Source organism: Myotis yumanensis, unplaced genomic scaffold, assembly GCF_028538775.1.
Source record: "Myotis yumanensis isolate MYYU_CA2020_CCGP unplaced genomic scaffold, mMyoYum1.0.hap1 SCAF_13, whole genome shotgun sequence".
Lineage (NCBI taxonomy): Eukaryota > Metazoa > Chordata > Mammalia > Chiroptera > Vespertilionidae > Myotis > Myotis yumanensis.
This window is the reverse complement of record NW_027223764.1, coordinates 49,626,413-49,645,382: the sequence shown is the minus strand read 5'-3', so window position 1 is coordinate 49,645,382 and position 18,970 is coordinate 49,626,413. Positions and strand designations below refer to the sequence as shown.

The following is an 18,970-nucleotide window of genomic DNA, read 5'->3' as shown; positions in this document are numbered from 1 at the left end:
ATCTCCTTGTGGGTTGTAGATGCTCTAATGCCAGTTTCCTCAGCTGGTAGGAGAGGCTCTTGTTTCCCTTAATGGAATTTCTTTGAAGCAGGATCCCATAGTAGAGCCACTTGTGCCCCAAATGATAAAACTCTTTCATTATTAACATCCCCATCCTAGGATGTTTGTGTGCCTCCCAGAGATCTGGATCAGCATGTAGGCTGAACTGAACTGACCCATTGCTCTTCACTCCCCACAGAGCTTTCCTGACAAGTCTTAACCTGGTAGCTAAACAAACACCTATTTATTTCAGACTTTTATTTCAGAAGCTCTATATGTTTTCTGTGTTTGCAACTTAGCTTCTATTAACTGCTACCTCCTAGCCTATTAAGTACTCCCACTCAATGCCCTGGGATCCCCCTATAACACAGAGTATAGTGTTTCCTTCGTCTAACTCCACATTACAACAAAGTCTAATTTTATTTATGATCCAACCCAGACACTCCTGTTACAATGATAACCTTTGCCTTCCTCAGTTACACCAACACAGGTGAGAAGAGTCAGATCTCAAATGATGATCACAATGGCTTTCATGAATAAGAACCAGTCAGAAATGAAGTTTCTCATAGCTGACATCAAGAATACAGTGAAAAAAATTTGTAAATAGGCTGGAAGAAGCAGAGAAGAGAATCAGTGATCTAAAAGACAATGTAAGAAAAACAATCGAGCAACAAAAACAAAAAAATTTTTTTGAAAAAAACCAAGGACAGTGTAAGGGAACTTTGGGACAACATGAAGCATAACAATACTCACAAATAGGGGTACCAGAAGGAGAGGGAGCAAGGGAGAACAAACCTGTTTGAAGAAAGAATGAAAGGAAACTTCCTACCCTGGAGAAGGAAAATGTTATACAAGTTCAGAAAGTGCTGATAAAGATGAAGACAAAGAGACCCACATCAAGATACATCACAATTAAAATGGCAAACTTTAAAGACAAAGACATAATCTTATGGGCAGCAAAAGAAAGACAGTCAGTTACCTACAAGTGAAGTCCCATAAAGCTGTCTGTTGATTTCTCAACAGAAACACTATAAGCCTGAAGTGAATGGCATGAGGTATTCAAAGTCATGAAAAGCAAGGATCTGAATCCAAGACTACTCTATCCAGCAAAGCTATCATTCACAATTGAAGGTGAGATAAAAAGCTTCCCAGACACACACACAAAAACACAAAAAGCAAAAGGACTTTATTGCCACCCAACCAGCATTGCAAGAAATGTTAAAGAGACTGTTGTAAGAAGAAAAAGAGAGAGAAGGGAGAGAACGTAGGCATAAAGACTAAAAATGGCCATAAAAAATGCATAAAAATAAAAATACAGCACTAGACGTCTTCACTAGTAAATTCTACCAAATATTAAAATATTTGATGCCTATTCTTCTGAAAAACTTCCAAAATATTGAAGAAGAGGCAATACTTTCTAATACATTTTATAAGGCCAACCTAACCCTCATACCAAAAAGGGTCAAGAATAAGACAGAAAAAGAAAACTGCAGACCAATATCACTGACAAATGAAGATGCAATAATTCTAAACAAAATGCTAGGCAATGGAATGCAATAACACATTTAAAATAATAATACATCATGATTAAGTGGGGTTCATTCTAAGGGCACAAGGATAGCTCAGCCAGCATATACAATCAATCAGAGTAATACACCGCAGTAACAAAATAAAGGATAAAAAAACCATATGATCGCCCTAGCCGGTTTGGCTCACTGGATAGAGCTGCGGGCTGGGGACTAAAGGGTCCCAGGTTCCATTCCAGTCAAGGGCATGTACCTTGGTTGCAGGCACATCCCCAGTAGGGGGTATGCAGGAGGCAGCTGATCAATGTTTCTAACTCTCTATCCCTCTCCCTTCCTCTCTGTAAAAAATCAATAAAATATATTTTAAAAAGTCATATGATCTTATCAATAGATGCAGAAAAAGCATAAAACCCAGTTATGATTGAAATACTCAGTAGAATGGGTATAGAAGGAAAGTACCTCAACATAGTAAAGACCATATATGATAAACCTCCAGCCTTTATCATACTTAATGGTGTAAAACTGAAAGTTACAGGATATAAAATCAATGTAAAAAATCCACTGCTTTCCTATATACTAACAACAAAACCTCAAAAAAAAAAATGAAAAATAAAGTCCTTTTGCAATTTCAACCATAAGAATAAAATGCCTTGGAATAAGCTGAACAAAGGATGTGAAGGACCTGTGTACTGAAAACTATAAAGCATGATTAAAAGACATTGAAAAACATACAATAAAATGAAAAGATAATCCTTATTCATCAATTGGAAGAATCAATATAGCTAAAATGGCCATATTACCCAAAATAATATATAGATTTAGTGTGAGCCCTATCAAAATCAAAGGCATTTTTTTAAACAAACAGAAACAAAAACATCAGCTTTGTATGGAACCACGAAGACCCTCTAATAACCAGAGCATTCCTGAGAAAAAAGAACGTAGCCAGAGGTATCACACTACTTAGCTTCAAATTATACTACAGAGCTATAATAATCAAAACAGTATGACATTAGCAGAAAAAAACACACACAGACCAATGCAACAAAATTGAGAGCCAGAAATAAAGCCACATGTATATGGGTAAATAATTTTTGACAAAGGAGCCCAAACACAATAAGGAGAAAAGAAGTCTCTTCAATAAATGGCACTGGGAAAGTTGGAAAGTCAGATGCAAAAGAATTAAACTAGATTACAGCCTGTCCCCAGGTACAAAAATTAATACAAAGTGTGTCAACGACCTAAATATAAGATCTCAAACAATAAATTGCATAGAACAAAACATAGGTCCTAAACATAGGAACCTTGGTTGTAGAGAACATTTTATGAATTTGACCGCAAAGGAAAGAAATGGAAAAAAATAAATGACATGAACTATATCAAACTAAAAAGCTCTGTGCAGCAAAAGAAACTGACAACAAAACAAAAAGGCAACCAACTGAATGGGAGATGATATTTGCAAACAACAGCTCCAACAAGGGGCTAATATCCAAAATACATAAAGAACTCAGACAACACCAAGCAAACAAACAATCTGATAAAGAAATGGGCAGAGGACCTAAACAAGCAGCTCTCCCAAGAAGACATACAGTCAACAGAATATGAAAACATGTTAAACTTCACTAGCTACTAGGGAAATGCAAAGAAAAACTACAATGTGATACCACATCACACCTGTTAGATGGCTATTATCAACAAGACAGGTAATAACAAGTGTTAGAGAGGTTGTGAAGAAAAAGAAACGCTCATTCACTGCTGGTGAGAATGTAAACAGGTACAGCTGTTATGGAAAACAGTATGGATGATTCTCAAAAAATTAAGAATAATCATAGAATCCAACAGTCCCTCTTCTTGTGTATCTACTCCCAGGATCAAAAACATTTATTCACAAAGATATATATACCCCAGTGTTCATAGCAGCATTATTCACGGTGCCAAGACATGGAGACAACCCAAGTGTAGTACAATAGAGGACTGGATAACGATGTGGTACGTACATACTATGGATGTTGCTCAGCCATAAGAAAATGAGATACTGCCATTTGTGATAACATGAACTGACCTTGAGAATATAATCCTATGCAAAAAATGTCAGTCAGGCCTGTTCGGCATGGCTCAGTGGTTAAGTGTTGACCTATGCACCAGGAGGTCACGATTCAATTCTCAATAAGGGCAGGTGCCCAGGTTGTTGGCTCAATTCCCAGAGTGGGGTGTGTAAGAGACAGCTGATCAATGATTCTCTCTCATCATTAATGTTTCTACCTCTTTCTCTTCATCTCCTTTCCTCTCTGAAATCAATAAAAATAGATTTAAAAAGAAAAAAATGAAAGTGAGAAAAACTTAAGAACAATATGATTTAATTCATATGTGAGATATAAAACTGAAACTGATAGTCACAGACTACACCATGGTGGTTACCAGACAAAAGAAGGTGGACGGTAGTAGAGGGGGAAAATAAAAAAAATAGCCAAATGTATGGTAATGGAAGATGATTTGACGAAGGTTTGTGGGCACACAATGCAATGTTTAGGTCATATATCATAGAAATATACATTGCAAACCTATATGATCATATTAACCAATGTTACCCCAGTAAATTTAATACAATAAATAGATAAATTTTAAAAGAAAGAAAAGAATTAAATTATTTTATTCTAGTTGCCAAAATAATAGGGGCATTGAAATCACAAGGGTCTTGGCTACCTGAAGACACTGAAGCACAGACATTAACTTGCCTGAGGTCCAACTCTAAGAAGAGGAATATGCCCAGAGGAACACAAAGCAGGTGAAAGTACGATTTTTAATTGGGGAAGTCAATGGCTGAGGTGCAGGCGGAGGGAGTTTCTGACTAGATTCCAGCATAGATCATGCCTCCCCCACCAAAATGAAGGATAAGCACCAGGAACAGCTTGATGGGCAGATGACCTCATGGAGGCCTGTGAGTCCTGCCTGTAGATGGGTCCTGGCTGCTGCTGGGAGTTAGAGGCCCTGAGAGCTCAGCCAGTGCATCTGGGCAGCACTGGGTGTTCTGAGGCAGGAGAGGCGACATGTGCGAAGCTGGAAGTGTTGAAGGAGTTTGGAGACTAAGAGAGCAAACCAAAGTAAGGTTCAGCCTAAACTAATTTATCTGGCTGCTTTTTTCCCTCCCCCAATAATCCAAAGTTCACATGAGTTATTATTTTTTTTTATTTTTTTCTCAGTACCTTGAATTCACACCAGGTGGCAACCTTCCCTTGTGCCTCCTCTATCAAACTGTTTCGATAAAACATTTCCACCAGACTTTCAATTTCTTGTTTTAATTCTTTTCTCAACTCCAGTCATTAGTGCCTCTGTGCCTACTCCATTATTTCAATCTCATTGGCAAAGGTCAACAAAGGCCCTAAGTTGCCAGCCTTATGGTTAATCTTCCTCCCTAAGTCATCAAAACTTTGTTTTTACACTCTCTTACTTCAGATTCTTATTTTAAGCTTAGCTTCATGGCATACCCACCGAGTCCTTTATGCTTTGAGAAATATCCCATAACATATACCAGTGTATGGTATGTGAGCCTCCCACCCTGTGGGACTCTGAGGAAGGCCATCTGGAAGTGGACCGTGGGACGTTGGGAGCCTGGTGAGTGTGTGAGCCCAGACTGCAAACTGCAGGGAAACAGCTGGCATTTTGATCTCACACAGTTTGCACACAGGTACACCCACCCCTGCCCACACCTGCTTGCTTTGTTTTCTGGACTCTCTATAACCATGAACTGTGAAAGCTGTGATGCGGAAACCTTCACCAGCAGGCCCCACCGGTGTCCACATAAGTCTAATAAACCCATGTCTCTCCAAGCCAGTCCTCTGGTTTATTTCTTTAAAACCAGCAGGCAAGCCCTAGCCGGTTTGGCTCAGTGGATAGAGCTTAGGTCCCAGGCTCGATTCCTGGTCAGGGCACATGACCGGGTTGTGGGCTCGATCCCCAGTATGGTACATGCAGAAGGCAGCCAATCAATGGTTCTCTCTCATCATTGATGTTTCTCTCTCTCTCTCTCTCTCTCTCTCTCTCTCTCTCTCTCTCTCTCTTGCTGTCTGCAGTCATAAAAAAAAAATTGGCAAGCAACACACTGATGTTTCTCTCAGACATCAGCTCTTTGCAGAACAAGCTGTATAGTTGAGTTTGTAGAGGCAGGATGGAAGGTGGTGTGAATGTAGCGGGGGAAATTCTAGGTGGCAACCCTGACTGATAGTTGGGGACCACCTGGAAAATGCCAATACGAGTATTTTTGGACCTGGAATCAGTGGTGCCAAAGCTGCCACTGGGAAATGAAAGGAAAATAAAGAAAATGGGTCTCTTGCCTGGCCAGAGTGGCTCAGTTGGTTGAGGATCATTCCACAAACCGAAAGATCACCAGTTCAGTTCCTGATCAGAGTACATGCCTGTTTCAGGCTCCATTCCCAGTAGGGGGTGCGCAGGAGTTAGCCAAGTGATGTTCCTCTCTCTCTCCCTTCCCCTTCCTCTCTTTCTCTAAAATCAATAAAAACATATTTTAAAAAGAAAAGAAAATGGATCTTTTAAATCTCCCAAATTCTTCTGGAGGCCCTGAGGATGCTGTGGTCCCGGGGACAGTGCAGGAATTGGTGCTTCCCCCAAACTCTGTGTGGGCAGCAGGAGCAGTAGGGGTGACTGCCCACCCCACTGTGAGAGGCAAAGACTGACACTTTTAAAACTGAAGTGGTGGAAGTTGTCCAAGCCTAATACCCTCCCTCATCTCCAGCCTTTTTAAAAGTTGGCTAAGGACACTGGTAATTAAGCAACGTACTAAAGGAATGCAATAATCACCAAGAATCCAAATGTTGGTTTAAGGTTAGTGAAGGTCTTTCAAAGTTATTAACATAAAATTCATGTTTGTGTTGCCTGCGTTTACAAAACAAAGTTCATGTTATTTACCTCTGTTACAAAAGTTCTCAAGAAAATGGCTTGGGCAATAATTAACTTTAAAATCACATACAGTTGGTAAAAACAAATAAATTTGAATCTGTGAATGAATATATTTTGTACTTTATTTGAAGTATGTCGCTTAAAATGTGAGTCTATTTGACAATGAAAAACACCTATATCTAGAAGTTGTGAAATGTATTCATAAATTTGTCAATCCAAAAAGATGCTACTTACTTGCTTTTAGATGTCACTACCAGTTAAGTTTTCTAAGAATTAAGAATTCTAATTCAGTTGGAAAAAAAGTATATGGTTTTTAGAGGCCTTGAGAGCTCAGCCAGTACATTATGTATATGAAACCATAATATGGTTTCCTGAGTATTACACATTACAGTAGTTAATGTGTAAGTTGTCTGTCTCCTTAGCAGCCTGGGAGAAACTCAGAGTCAAAGCTGGTGTGTCTGTGTCCCGAACACAGGGGCCAGCACAGCAGAGGTGGTAGCAGATGTTGGCTACACGGGATGAGATGCAATTCTTTCCCTCACTCTCTCCACTACCAGGTGAGGACCATGTTGTGGTTTGTATCACTTCCCACCCTTCTGTGTGTGGGGACAGTGTCCTTCTCAGAACCCACAACCTGTGAAGATGCCCAGAAGGCCTGCTCAGTGATTGCCTGTGGCATCCCGGTCACCAATGGCGCCCCAGGCGGGGATGGGCGAGATGGAGCCAAGGGAGAAAAAGGAGAACCAGGTACCCAGGCTGGTCTGACTTCTTGAATCTTTACTCCCCAGAGGGATCTGGGACAGAGCCATGAGCAGGCTCCCCTTACATTATGATGGGGATGAATCTCTCAGGATAATTCCTGTACATTGTCATTTTCTCCTAAACAAAGATGCCGCTGTGACCTGGTTCCCACCTTTCCTCTCTGGAGGCAGGAGGTCTTTCTTTCTCAGGTCACCACTAGTTTGCTGTGGTTTCTGGAGTGAACGAGAATCTAGTGCTGAGCTTTTGGAGGAAGAGAATGAGTGACAGACACTGGGCCACATGTCCTTCATCTTCCAACAGGGCAGGGCTCCGAGGCTTGCAGGGCCCTCCAGGGAAACTGGGGCCTCCAGGAAGTAGAGGGGCTCCTGGGCCGCAAGGAGTGAAGGGACTAAAAGGAGATTGTGGAGACAGTTCAGATAAGGAGCTCATCTCAGCATGGCATGGGCTGAGGGGACCAGCTCAGGACCTTGAGGGCCAGGTGGGAGGAACCCTTCTCTGTTGCCCCACTGGCAGACCTCCCCTCTGCTTCCTGACCCAGCACTCTCACTCCTCCCAGTCCTACTTGGGGCCTGAAGGGATTCCCAAAGGCGCCTGAGAACAGACCTGCAACCCTGCTGGCCACCCCTCGTGGCCCCTGCAGATGGACCAGCTCTTTCAGCTGGAGCACCAGTGCCAGGTTCCAGGATGTGCGGGAGGAAACTGGTCCTCTCGGGTGTTGGGTTTAAGTTTGTTGTCACAAGAGTGGCATGAAGATGGTCTGCTTCATAAGATCCCTGGTGCAATAGAGTAATGAATAAAGTAACTCAATAAATTCATCCAAAGTGAAATAAAGAAATTAGTAACAAAAAACCAAAAATGATATCCTCACATAAATATTTGTTCAGTGGCCCATTACAATTATAAGAATACTAGTGATTCCACCATGCCACGGGACACCCCAAGTCCCACTGGGCCTGGAGACCCAGAATCGAGACCCAGAATCAAGACCCCGCCCACCCGCACATGCCTCCCCAGGCATACAAGCGCCGCCCACCCGCGCAAGCCTTGGCTTGCACACAGCCTCCTGGTGACCAGTCTTTCCTGGTTACAACGTGACAGCATCCTGGCCAAGGGGTTTTTATAATAGAGGTTAAAGAGCTCGCCTGTAAAAAGAAATGAAAGCATGATTAAGAAAATTTTTCAAAAAGGAGAATGAGTTTGGTCTTTTCCTATAAATAGGTGTAATATTACAGTATTTAAGCAGTGTGTGAAGAAAAGGATCCAGAAGTAGAGTTTGAAAGTTACCGTTATTGCTAGTGTTATTACTAGTTTCAGAGTTACAGTTTATAAAAGTTATGAATTATGTCTGAGAAGGAATACAGTTATGTTTTGTTTTCTCTCTTCCTTTTGTTTTCTTATTTTTCTAGAATAAGCATACATTTTTCCCCTAAAAAATACTCTGTTCTTGAATTTAGGGTCTCTTTCTCAATATGTGCCCTTCTCTCATTGCTGTGCAGTTACGGAGACTAAGCTGGCTAACTTAGAGAGAGAGCTGAGGAGCCTGGAGGCGGAACTGGACTGCATCAAAGATGTAAGCCTCTGCCTGCCCCACTGGGTTCCCGCTCTCCCCTTGTCCTTGAGCGCTCTGGGCTTTCAGGAGGTGGAAGAGAACTAACAATTGTGAACGCGTATTATATACCAGGGCCTGTGCTAGGTTGGCATTTTCTCATAATATGGTTTCATTCTGTCCTCTCATCATTCTGCTCTCATTCTGCTGTTTGTGAGCATTACGCTTATTTAGTTCAAAAGTGAGAGAAAATAGGTCCAGGATTTGTAGATAATTCATTTACCATCACCCAGGTGGGAAGCAGCAAAGGAAAGACTACATGAAGGTCTGCTGCCTCCAAATCCTTTCTCTTTCCTCAGCACCCGCTGTTCTCAGACGGCTGTCCCTGCCCCTTTCTATCCTGGCATCCAAGCCTGGCAGCGGGGCCCATGCCTGTTTCCGTGTCCACCTGCACTGGGCAGTTTGTGCCTGGGACTGTCTCCAGGACAGGCTCCCCTTGGAGAGGCGGGTTCTGCCAGGGCCTTCCCTACGCTAAGGAGCTTCCCCTCACTAGGACCTGACCTGAGGGGGTTGCACATGGGCTCCTTTTCAGAGTCCTGACTCCCCGACAAGGGCGTGGTCACCTACTGGCCTGGGCTCCAGGCCGAGTCAACCCCACCCGTCCTTTGTGATTTCAGTGCAAACCTTCTCCTTGGGCAAGAGACCTGGAAAGAAGCTCCATGTGACCAACGGTGAAAAGATGCCTTTTTCCAAAGTGAAGGCTCTGTGTGCTGAGCTCCAGGCCACCGTGGCCACCCCCAAGAACACCGAGGAGAACAAAGCCATCATGGACGTGGCCAATGACCATGCCTCTGGGCATCACAGATGAAGCTACCAAAGGCCAGTTTGTGTATGTGACAGGAGGGAGGCTGACCTATAGCAACTGGAAGAAGGATGAGCTTAATGACTTTGGCTCAGGGGAGGACTGTGTGTGCCTTCAACAGGATGGGCTCTGGAATGCTGTCTCCTGCTCTTCCTCCTTTGTGGCCGTCTGTGAATTCCCAGAGAGAAGAGGCAGTTCCTCAACCCCTCCTTGGCTCTACTGAGCTTTCTGCTGCCCTAAAAGAAAATTCAGTGATGTTTTTCTCATGCCCAGTATTGACTCATTCTTTGGGGGATGGGAGGAAAATGAAGGGATGGATTTGATTATGGGATTAGGGCGTGAAAAGAGGCTGACATGAGGGTTTCTGGTCCAGTTCTTGGCAGAGGACACACTCTGTCTTGCCTAAGAGCATAGCACTGGGTCACAGTCACACCAGTCTAGCCTTGCCCTTTCTCAGCGAGGACACTGCGGCCTGTCACAGGGACCCATGGAGGGCCACATCTGTGTCAGTCAGCTGTGCATCTCAGCCTCCAAGAGATCCAATTCCTTTTGTCCAAATTCTGCCACAACTTGATGCCCTCGATCCCTACCCATGGCTAGCCCAGTGCTATCTGTGACATGGATATGTCTTTAGTTGCTCATGTGCTGCACCAGAAAACCCTACATCGACTGTAACATCTCTCAATGTCCAGTGTCCATGTTAAAAGTACAAACCTGTAGAGAATGTTTATAGAAATTTATCTGAACTTAATAGAGGATATAGCTGGAAGCCAGACAACACCCTGAGAAAATGCTTCTCAGAATGACAGTTTGTAGCTTCCTTTGTGCACTTGGAAGTGAGGAGGGAACTAAGGGAGAAAATTGAGGGTGGACGAAAGCCAGGCAGGAAATGGATTGCAGGGTAGGTGGCGAGATTCCGAGCTCTCTTGAGGGTGGATTCTCTTGAGGCATCTGCAAAGAGGCAGTTCAAAGGTGTGTTAACCCTTTTACTAAAAACACTAGATGCCTGTAGTGTGACTACTCACTGTGACCTGCCCAGTTAGAAATCTGTGATCAGATCACCCTGTGAGGTTACAGTCCATGGAACCCCTTTTGCTTCCACAACAACACGGTACCATGATTAGTCCCAGGAATCCCCAAGTGGCTGTGGCCTCCTTAGAGCCACCAGGGCAACCTTGAGGACAAAGGACAGCCTTTCCTCCCAGCATACTTTTAGGACTGATTTGATATGGCCCCTGCCAGCATCACTGAGGGGGCAAAAGGTCAGGCAGACTCCTGACCTCCCTCTTCACAGGGCACTATCAGTCTCAGTCTGTCCGTGGTCAGTGTCCCCTCCCTACGGGGACATCCTCATCCCATTATAGGTCAATGGGCCCACTATTAGTAGACACAAGAGGAGAAACTCCCCAATGGTGAGTTCACACCCTGTGGGTTAAATGATGCAGCATCAACCAAACCCCCTCTGAGCAGGATTCTGATGCTGTGGCCCACAGGCCTGCTCATGACCATGCATGTTTGTAGGAATCTCAGGGTCATTGGAGCGCAGATGCTGCAGAACCCACACAGCAAACTGGGGAGAGAGTGAATGGCAGTTTTAATTTGAGGCCATTTACCAAATAAGACTGAAATATAGTTCATGAATGTGCCAAAGGCCACTTAATAAAATGTTTTCATTAAAATTAGTTTTCTATTCTGTTTTTCTCTCTATCTGAACTACCAGAGAGAGCACCCTAAACTTAGGAAGTGCTTGATGATTATTTGTTGAATGGGTACAAACCAAAAAATTCCCACATGGATTGGATCTGAGAAGTGAATGTAAAGAGAGGCCTCTCCCAGGTGCCCTCCTTCTGCAGGACTGTAGGGCAGGGGTGAGAGGTGGCCTGGGAAATGCTGAAGGCTGGTAAAGTAGGGGTGATGGGGTAGGACCTGGTCTCTAGCACACCTAGACTGTCACATCACTGTGTTTTCAATCCCAGGAGACTCTCCTTCAAGCACTGCACCTGGGGGCAATGCCAAGATTAAATATGTGATGTCAAGCAGAACAATTCTCTATTTTCAATTAAAGACCATTCTGCTTACCAGAGGAGTGGGAGACTGCTTCATGTTTAGAGGCACCTATCAAACCAATTGTCAAGGCAAATAGAAAAAAGAAAGAACAGAAACTGTTAAGTAGAAAGGAAGATACACATACAATGACTCAGCAAAGAAGGATTACTGCCACCAAGCTTGAAAATTAAGGACTAAATTTTCTCACAGCCAATAAAACAAGGAGAAAACCGACTGGTAACCACTATATAATTCTTCTTGTTTTCTGTAAGGGGTAGTGGGATTATGCTCTCCCCTGAGGGGAATGTGTTCATGTTTATACTGTGCATAAAGGACAGTATCATTAGATATAAAATTGTAGAAGACAGTCATGTACTTCACATGGATTGTTCCCCCGTATGTAATGGTTGCCCCATAGTTAGGGAAACAGTAAAAATCTACAGGAAAAGCTCAAATTCTTCCATTCCCCTTCCAGCCTTCTCCTCTGCCTGTTCTTCCCCTGACCTTGCACCTGATCCTCTGTTCAGAGCTCCTCTCTCTAAATGAATCTGCCTGCCACCATTCTGCCTCCATCTTGGATTGAGGCAACCACCTCCCTGAGATTCACTTCCCAATTCTTATCAGCAAGTAGTCGAATCCATGCAACTTAACTCGGGTGAAGGTGGCATAAATCTAAAGATACAGGATTCTCATGAGGGTCTAAAGATAGTAACTGCAGTTCATCCAGGTTTCCCAGGACCTGGAACAAGAGGGACATATGGATTCAAGGAGATTCTCCAGACAGCCTCTCTCACTCCCTCACGTGCTAAGGGCAGGCAGTTCCCTTAACCCAGGGATATGGGATGACGACATCTCTTGCACAGGGGACCTAATGAAATTAGGGGCTCCAAGGACAGGCATTTGGGCCTTAAGCAGCACATTCCCCTTGGACGTCAGGAATGGGGAGGACTGAACAACCTCTTGAGCCCCGCTGTTTGCCGAATCCCTCCCCAGGCTGGCTTTTGGACCAAGAAACTGGCAGGCCTATCTGAGCTGCAGTTTTCCTCTGCTGCCTCTTGCAGAGAGTGAGGACCCAAAGGTCATGGCTCAGTGCATTCCTGGACAGGAGGCTGGTGCTGAGACATCTGTGGAGCCTGGGCTCTGACTACAGGGTTGTCCCCAAGGGAGAACCAGGCCTAAGTGTCTGTGCCATGTTGAGGCTGGAGGAGAGGCAGTCGGTTGGTGGGAAGTGAAGGTTGGCAAGCATCTCCCTGCCTAATGCACTGAGTGGCATGTGAGCTCCCTGTGCTTCCATCTCTATATCTAAATTGCTCTGTCAAGACTTCTCCCTGTTAAAGCTGGAGGAGTCAATGGTCACACAGATTCAGATCCGTGGGGCCCATTTCAGGAGCAAACGCTGCAGGATCTCAGCACTGTTTTCAGTCTTTGTTACCTGCCATTTTGTCCAAAGTCATTGTGGCCTGAACACTGATCACCTGTTTCTCAAGTCCATAGAAAGCCAGACCGAGAAAGTTAGAATGGCGAGTCCACCTTGCTCTCAAGAAGGGAACCTTGAATTTAAAGTACATGTCAGTCAACGGTCTCCTGAGGGTGTATAGACCCAGCCAGTGGGATTTGCTTCTGCAACCAGAGGGAAATCTTGCAGCATTCAAGGCCCAGCTTCAGCTGGGCTCTGCACCTGGAATTGCAGGGCCTCATTCCTGCAGGATCATCTTTCTGTGGAGCCCTAAGGCTCTGCTGTTCTCACTCTCAGCCATGCCCAGGCCAGAGGATGGGGACTTGGGGTACAGGCTAGTGGCCTGGCACTCGCATTCCTCAACCCTCCTTTGTGCACTGGGCCACCTGATTCCCTCTGTGTGGCTGTCAGAGGTCCACCAGCGCCGGGTCACAGTCAGAGCTGGACTTGTATTTGCAGGTGGCAGAGGGCCTCTGACCTGGAAGGTTGTTTGTCATAATTGTGTAACTGACCTGTGCATTAGAACCTGCCAAGAATCAGGGATTCATACCCATTAACCAGAAAGATACCAAATGTCATCATGGGGATGTCGGGAAGTGAACTTTGGAGTTTGGAGACTAAGAGAGCAAACCAAAATAAGGTTCAGCTTAAACTAATTTATCTGGCTGCTCTTTTTCCCCTTCCCCAATAATCCCAAGTTCACATGAGTTGTTTTTTATTTTATTTTTTCTCTCAGTACCTTGAATTCACATGTGACAATCTTCCCTGTGCCTCCTCTATCAAGCTGCTTCCAAAAAACATTTCCACCAGACTTTCAACTCCTTCCTTTAATTCTTTTCTCAACTCCAGTCACTAGTGCCTCTGTGCCTACTCCATTATTTCAATCTCATTGGCAAAGGTCAACAAAGGCCCTGAGTTGCCCAGCCTTAAGGTTAATCTTCGTCCCTAAGTCATCAAAGCTTTTTTAAAAATCTCTCTTACTTCAGGTTCTTATTTTAATCTTAGCATCATGGAATATGCACCGAGTCCTTTATGCTTTTGGAAATATCCCTAACATATACCAGTGTATGGTATGTGAGCCTCGCACCCTGTGGGACTCTGAGGAAGGCCATCTGGAAGTGGACCGTGGGACCTTGGGAGCCTGGTGAGTGTGTGAGCCCAGACTGCAAACTGCAGGGAAACAGCTGGCATTTTGATCTCACTAGTTTGAACACAGGTACACCCCACCCCTGCCCACACCTGCTTGCTTTGTTTTCTGGACTCTCTATAACCATGAGCTGTGAAAGCCTGTGATGCAGAAACCTTCACCAGCAGGCCCCACCGGTGTCCACATAAGTCTAATAAACCCAGGTCCTTCACAGCCAGTCCTCTGGTTTATTTCTTTAAAACCAGCAGGCAAGCCCTAGCCGGTTTTCTCAGTGGGTAGAGCTTAGGTCCCAGGCTCAATTCCCAGTCATGGCACATGCCCGGTGTGTGGGCTCGATCCCCAGTACGAGGTGTGCAGGAGGCAGCCAATCAATGGTTCTCTCTCATCATTGATGTTTCTATCTCTCTCTTGCTCTCTGAAATCATAAAAAAAAAAAAAAATCAGCAAGCAACACACTGATGTTTTCCTCAGACCTTAGCTCTTTGCAGAACAAGTCCCGTAGTCCAGTTGGTGGAGGCAAGACGGTAGGTGGTGTGAATGCAGTGGGGAAAACCTAGGTGGCAATCCTAATTGACAGTTTCAAACCACCTGTGTGCTGGGCTGCATATCTGGTGCTTTGGCCGGACGGCTCATGCTTTGCTGTCTGTTCCTAAAACACATAGATAAGAAGGTACTGACATCCGTCCAGGCCTTGAGATGTGGTCTCATGGCCCCTTCCCAGCACGCAGGCCTTCTTTCTCAGAAGGCCCGGAAGTCTCATTCCAAATTTGGAGAGACAAAGGACTGGAAAAAGTATGAATAAAGAGAGTTTCCTCCACATTGGGGGCCCAGAATTTGAAAGGCACATTTTTCTCTGGGCCTCCACAGAATTTAATAATAAAATGTATCTCTTGCAGTCAGTGCTGCAGTTCAGCCTCTGCTTCAGCAGGGTGCTGTAACTGTAGTCGCTGGCCAGCTCAATAAATCCTCGCTTGCTGTTTAAGACCTAATTGGAGTCGGTGGTCTTATTCTCGAGAATGTTGCTCCACAACACCAGGAAAACGCCAATAGGACTATTTTTGGTCCTGGAAATAGTGGTGTGATAGCTGGCACTGGCAAAAGAAAGGAAAATAAAGAAAATGGGTCTCTTTACTGTCCTTCTCAAAGAAGTAATGTGTACCCTGAAATTAATGGATTTTATTCCTAAGAATTTTTTATGTTATTATTACACATTTTTTTTTATCCAAAAGTGGTATGTGATGTTGTATGGCATGGTTTTGAGCTACAAATGGTATCACACTATGTTTGTCATTCTGCAGTTTGATTTTACCTTAACGTCCTATTTTTGAGATTTATTTTCATTGATACATTTTATGTGGTATTCCATTTTAAGAATATGCCCCCAATTTGTCCATTCATCTCTTCATAAGCATTTGGATAGTTTCTGGGTTTTTTTCAACTATTGAAAGTCATGCTACAATGAAGATTCTTGGGCCTGTCTCCTTGTGCCTAGTTATATACTTAAGAGTGAAATTGCCAGGTATGTGTGAATATTGAACTTTATTAGATGTTGCCAAATTGTTCTTCAAAGTGCTTGTACCAATTTTCATGTCAGCCCCATTCTCAGTCATTTTATAAATACTTTCTTAAGATATAATTCACATGCCATAAAGCTCAGCAGTATAAAGTAGGTAATTCAGTGAATTTTGATATATTTACAGAATCCTACAACCATCACTAAAATGTAATTATAGGTATTTTTATTTTATCACTCCCAAAGGAAGCGTTGTACCTATTGGTGGTCACTCTTCATTACTCATCATTCCATTTTCTCATGCCCCAGCCCTATATAACCACTCATCTACTCTCTGTCTCTATAGATTTGTCTTTTCTGAACTTTTGTATACCAGTAGATGCCATCATACAATATATGGTCTTTTGTAGCTGCTTTTCTTTCACTTACCGTAATATTTTTGAGATTTACCCAGATTGCAGTATGTATCAATATTTCATTCCCTTTTTTCTGCTGCTGAATAATCTTTTACTTAACCATGCGTCATTCTATGGACATTCGGTTTGTTTCCACTTTATGGTCATGGTGAATAATGCTGCTATGAACAAGTTTTTGTATGAATATATATTTCATTTATTTGGGGTATATTTTGGAATTTGGGGGCATGGGTCATCTGATAACTCTATGTTTAACATTTTGAGGAACTGCCCAAAGAAGCTGCAATATTGTACAATCCCACCAGCAATGTACCAGTGTTTCAATTTTTCTTCACCCGTGCTAATATTTGTTATTTTCTGTCTTTTATCGTAATTAATCTAGAGGTTATGAAATGTCATTGTGGTTTTGATTTGCATTTTCTTAATGGGAAACTTTACACATGTTTATTGGTATTCCTTTATATTTATAGGAATTTCTATTTAAATTTTTTATCCATTTTTAAAATTGAGTTTTTGTTATTTTTATTATTGAATTTTATGTGTCGTTTATACAGTTTGAATACATAAATCAGATATATGATTTACAAAAAAAAAAAGGAGAGAAAAGAAAATGGGTCTCTTTCCTGGCCAGAGTGGCACAGTTGGTTGAACATAATCCCATGAACCGAAAGATCACCAGTTTAATTCCTGATCACGGCACATGCCTGAGTTGCAGGCTGCATCCCCAGTAGGGGGTGCACAGGAGTTAGCCAATTTTTGTTTCTCTCTCTGTCATTTTCCCTTCCTCTCTTTCTCTAAGGTCAATAAAAACATATTTTAAAAAGAAAAGAAAATGGTTCTTTTAAACCCCCAAAATTCTTCTGGAGGCCCCGAGGAAGCTGTGGTCCCAGGGACAGTGCAGGAAATGGTGCTTCCCCCAAACTCTGTGTGGGCAGTAGGAGCAGTAGGGGTACTATCCGCCCCCCACCGCCCCCCGAACTGTGAGAGGCAAAAACTGACACTTTAAAAACTGAAGTGGTGGAAGGTGTCCAAGCCTAATACCATCCGTCATTTCCAGCCTTTTTATAAGTTGGCAAGGTCACTAGGGAATTAAGCAACACACTAAAGGAATGCAATAATTACCAAGAATTCAAATGGTGGTTTAAGGTTAGTGAAGGTCTTTCAAAGTTATTAACATAAAATACATCTTTGTTTTGCCTGGGTTTACAAAACAAAGTTCATGTTACCTCTGTTACAAAATTTGTCAATAAAATGGCTTGGGTAATAATTAACTTTAAAATCTCATACCGTTGGTAAGAACAAATAAATTTGAATCTGTAAATGAATAAATTTTGTACTTTATTTGAAGTATGTTGCTTGAAAATGTGAGTCTATTTGCCAATGAAAAACACCTATTTCTAGAAGTTGTAAAATGTCAATCCAAAAAGATGCTAATTACTTGCTTTTAGATGTCACCACAAGTCAAGTTTTCTAAGAATTAAGAATTCTAATTCAGTTGGAAAAAAAGTATATGGTTTTTAGAGGCCTTGAGAGCTCAGCCAGTACATTATGTATATGAAACCATAATATGGTTTCCTGAGTATTACACATTACAGTAGTTAATGTGTAAGTTGTCTGTCTCCTTAGCAGCCTGGGAGAAACTCAGAGTCAAAGCTGGCGTGTCTGTGTCCCGAGCACAGGGGCCAGCACACCAGAGGTGGTAGCGGATGTTGGCTACACGGGATGAGATGCAATTCTTTCCCTCACTCTCTCCACTACCAGGTGAGGACCATGTTGTGGTTTGTATCACTTCCCACCCTTCTGTGTGTGGTGACAGTGTCTTTCTCAGAACCCACAACCTGTGAAGATGCCCAGAAGGCCTGCTCAGTGATTGCCTGTGGCATCCCGGTCACCAATGGCACCCCAGGCAGAGATGGGCAAGACGGAGCCAAGGAAGAAAAAGGAGAACCAGGTACCCAGGCTGGTCTGACTTCTTGAATCTTTACTCCCCAGAGGGATCTGGGACAGAGCCATGAGCAGGCTCCCCTTACATTATGATGGGCATGAATCTCTCAGGATAATTCCTGTACATTGTCATTCTCTCCTAAACAAAGACGCTGCTGTGACCTGGTTCCTACCTTTCAACGGGGGAATCGGTGGTGTGTTGTTGTCCGTAAGAAGTGATATTCTGCAGCCCGGGCAGCTGGCGCTGGAGGCAGGAGGTCTTTCTTTCTCAGGTCACCACTAGTTTGCTGTGGTTTCTGGAGTGAACGAGAATCTAGTGCTGAGCTTTTGGAGGAAGAGAATGAGAGACAGACACTGGGCCACATGTCCTTCACCTTCCAACAGGGCAGGGGCTCCGAGGCTTGCAGGGCCCTCCAGGGAAACTGGGGCCTCCAGGAAGTAGAGGGGCTCCTGGGACACAAGGAGTGAAGGGTCTAAAAGGAGATCGTGGAGACAGTTCAGGTAAGAGGCTCATCTCAGCAGGGCGTGGGCTGAGAGGACCAGTCAGGGAACTCGAGGGCCAGGTGGGAGGAGCCCTTCTCCGCTGCCCCACTGGCAGACCTCCCCTGTGCCTCCTGACCCAGCACTCTCACTCCTCCCAGTCCTACTTGGGGCCTGAAGGGATTCTCACAGGCACCTGAGAACAGACTTGCAACCCTCCTGGCCACCCTTCATGGCCACTGCAGATGGACCAGCTCCCTCAGCTGGAGCAGCCAATGCCAGGCTCCAGGATGTGCGGGAGGAAACTGCTCCCCTCAGGTGT

The 18,970-nt window shown here is 43.8% G+C and overlaps 2 pseudogenes; both read left to right on the top strand.

The window, feature by feature from the left end:
• Nucleotides 1-9,869, top strand: part of LOC139022211 (mannose-binding protein A-like) — a 59,486-nt pseudogene extending 49,617 nt beyond the window's left edge.
• Nucleotides 9,870-17,994: 8,125 nt separating this feature from the next.
• The window catches only part of LOC139022070 (mannose-binding protein A-like), a 45,730-nt pseudogene continuing 44,754 nt past the window's right edge, over nucleotides 17,995-18,970 (top strand).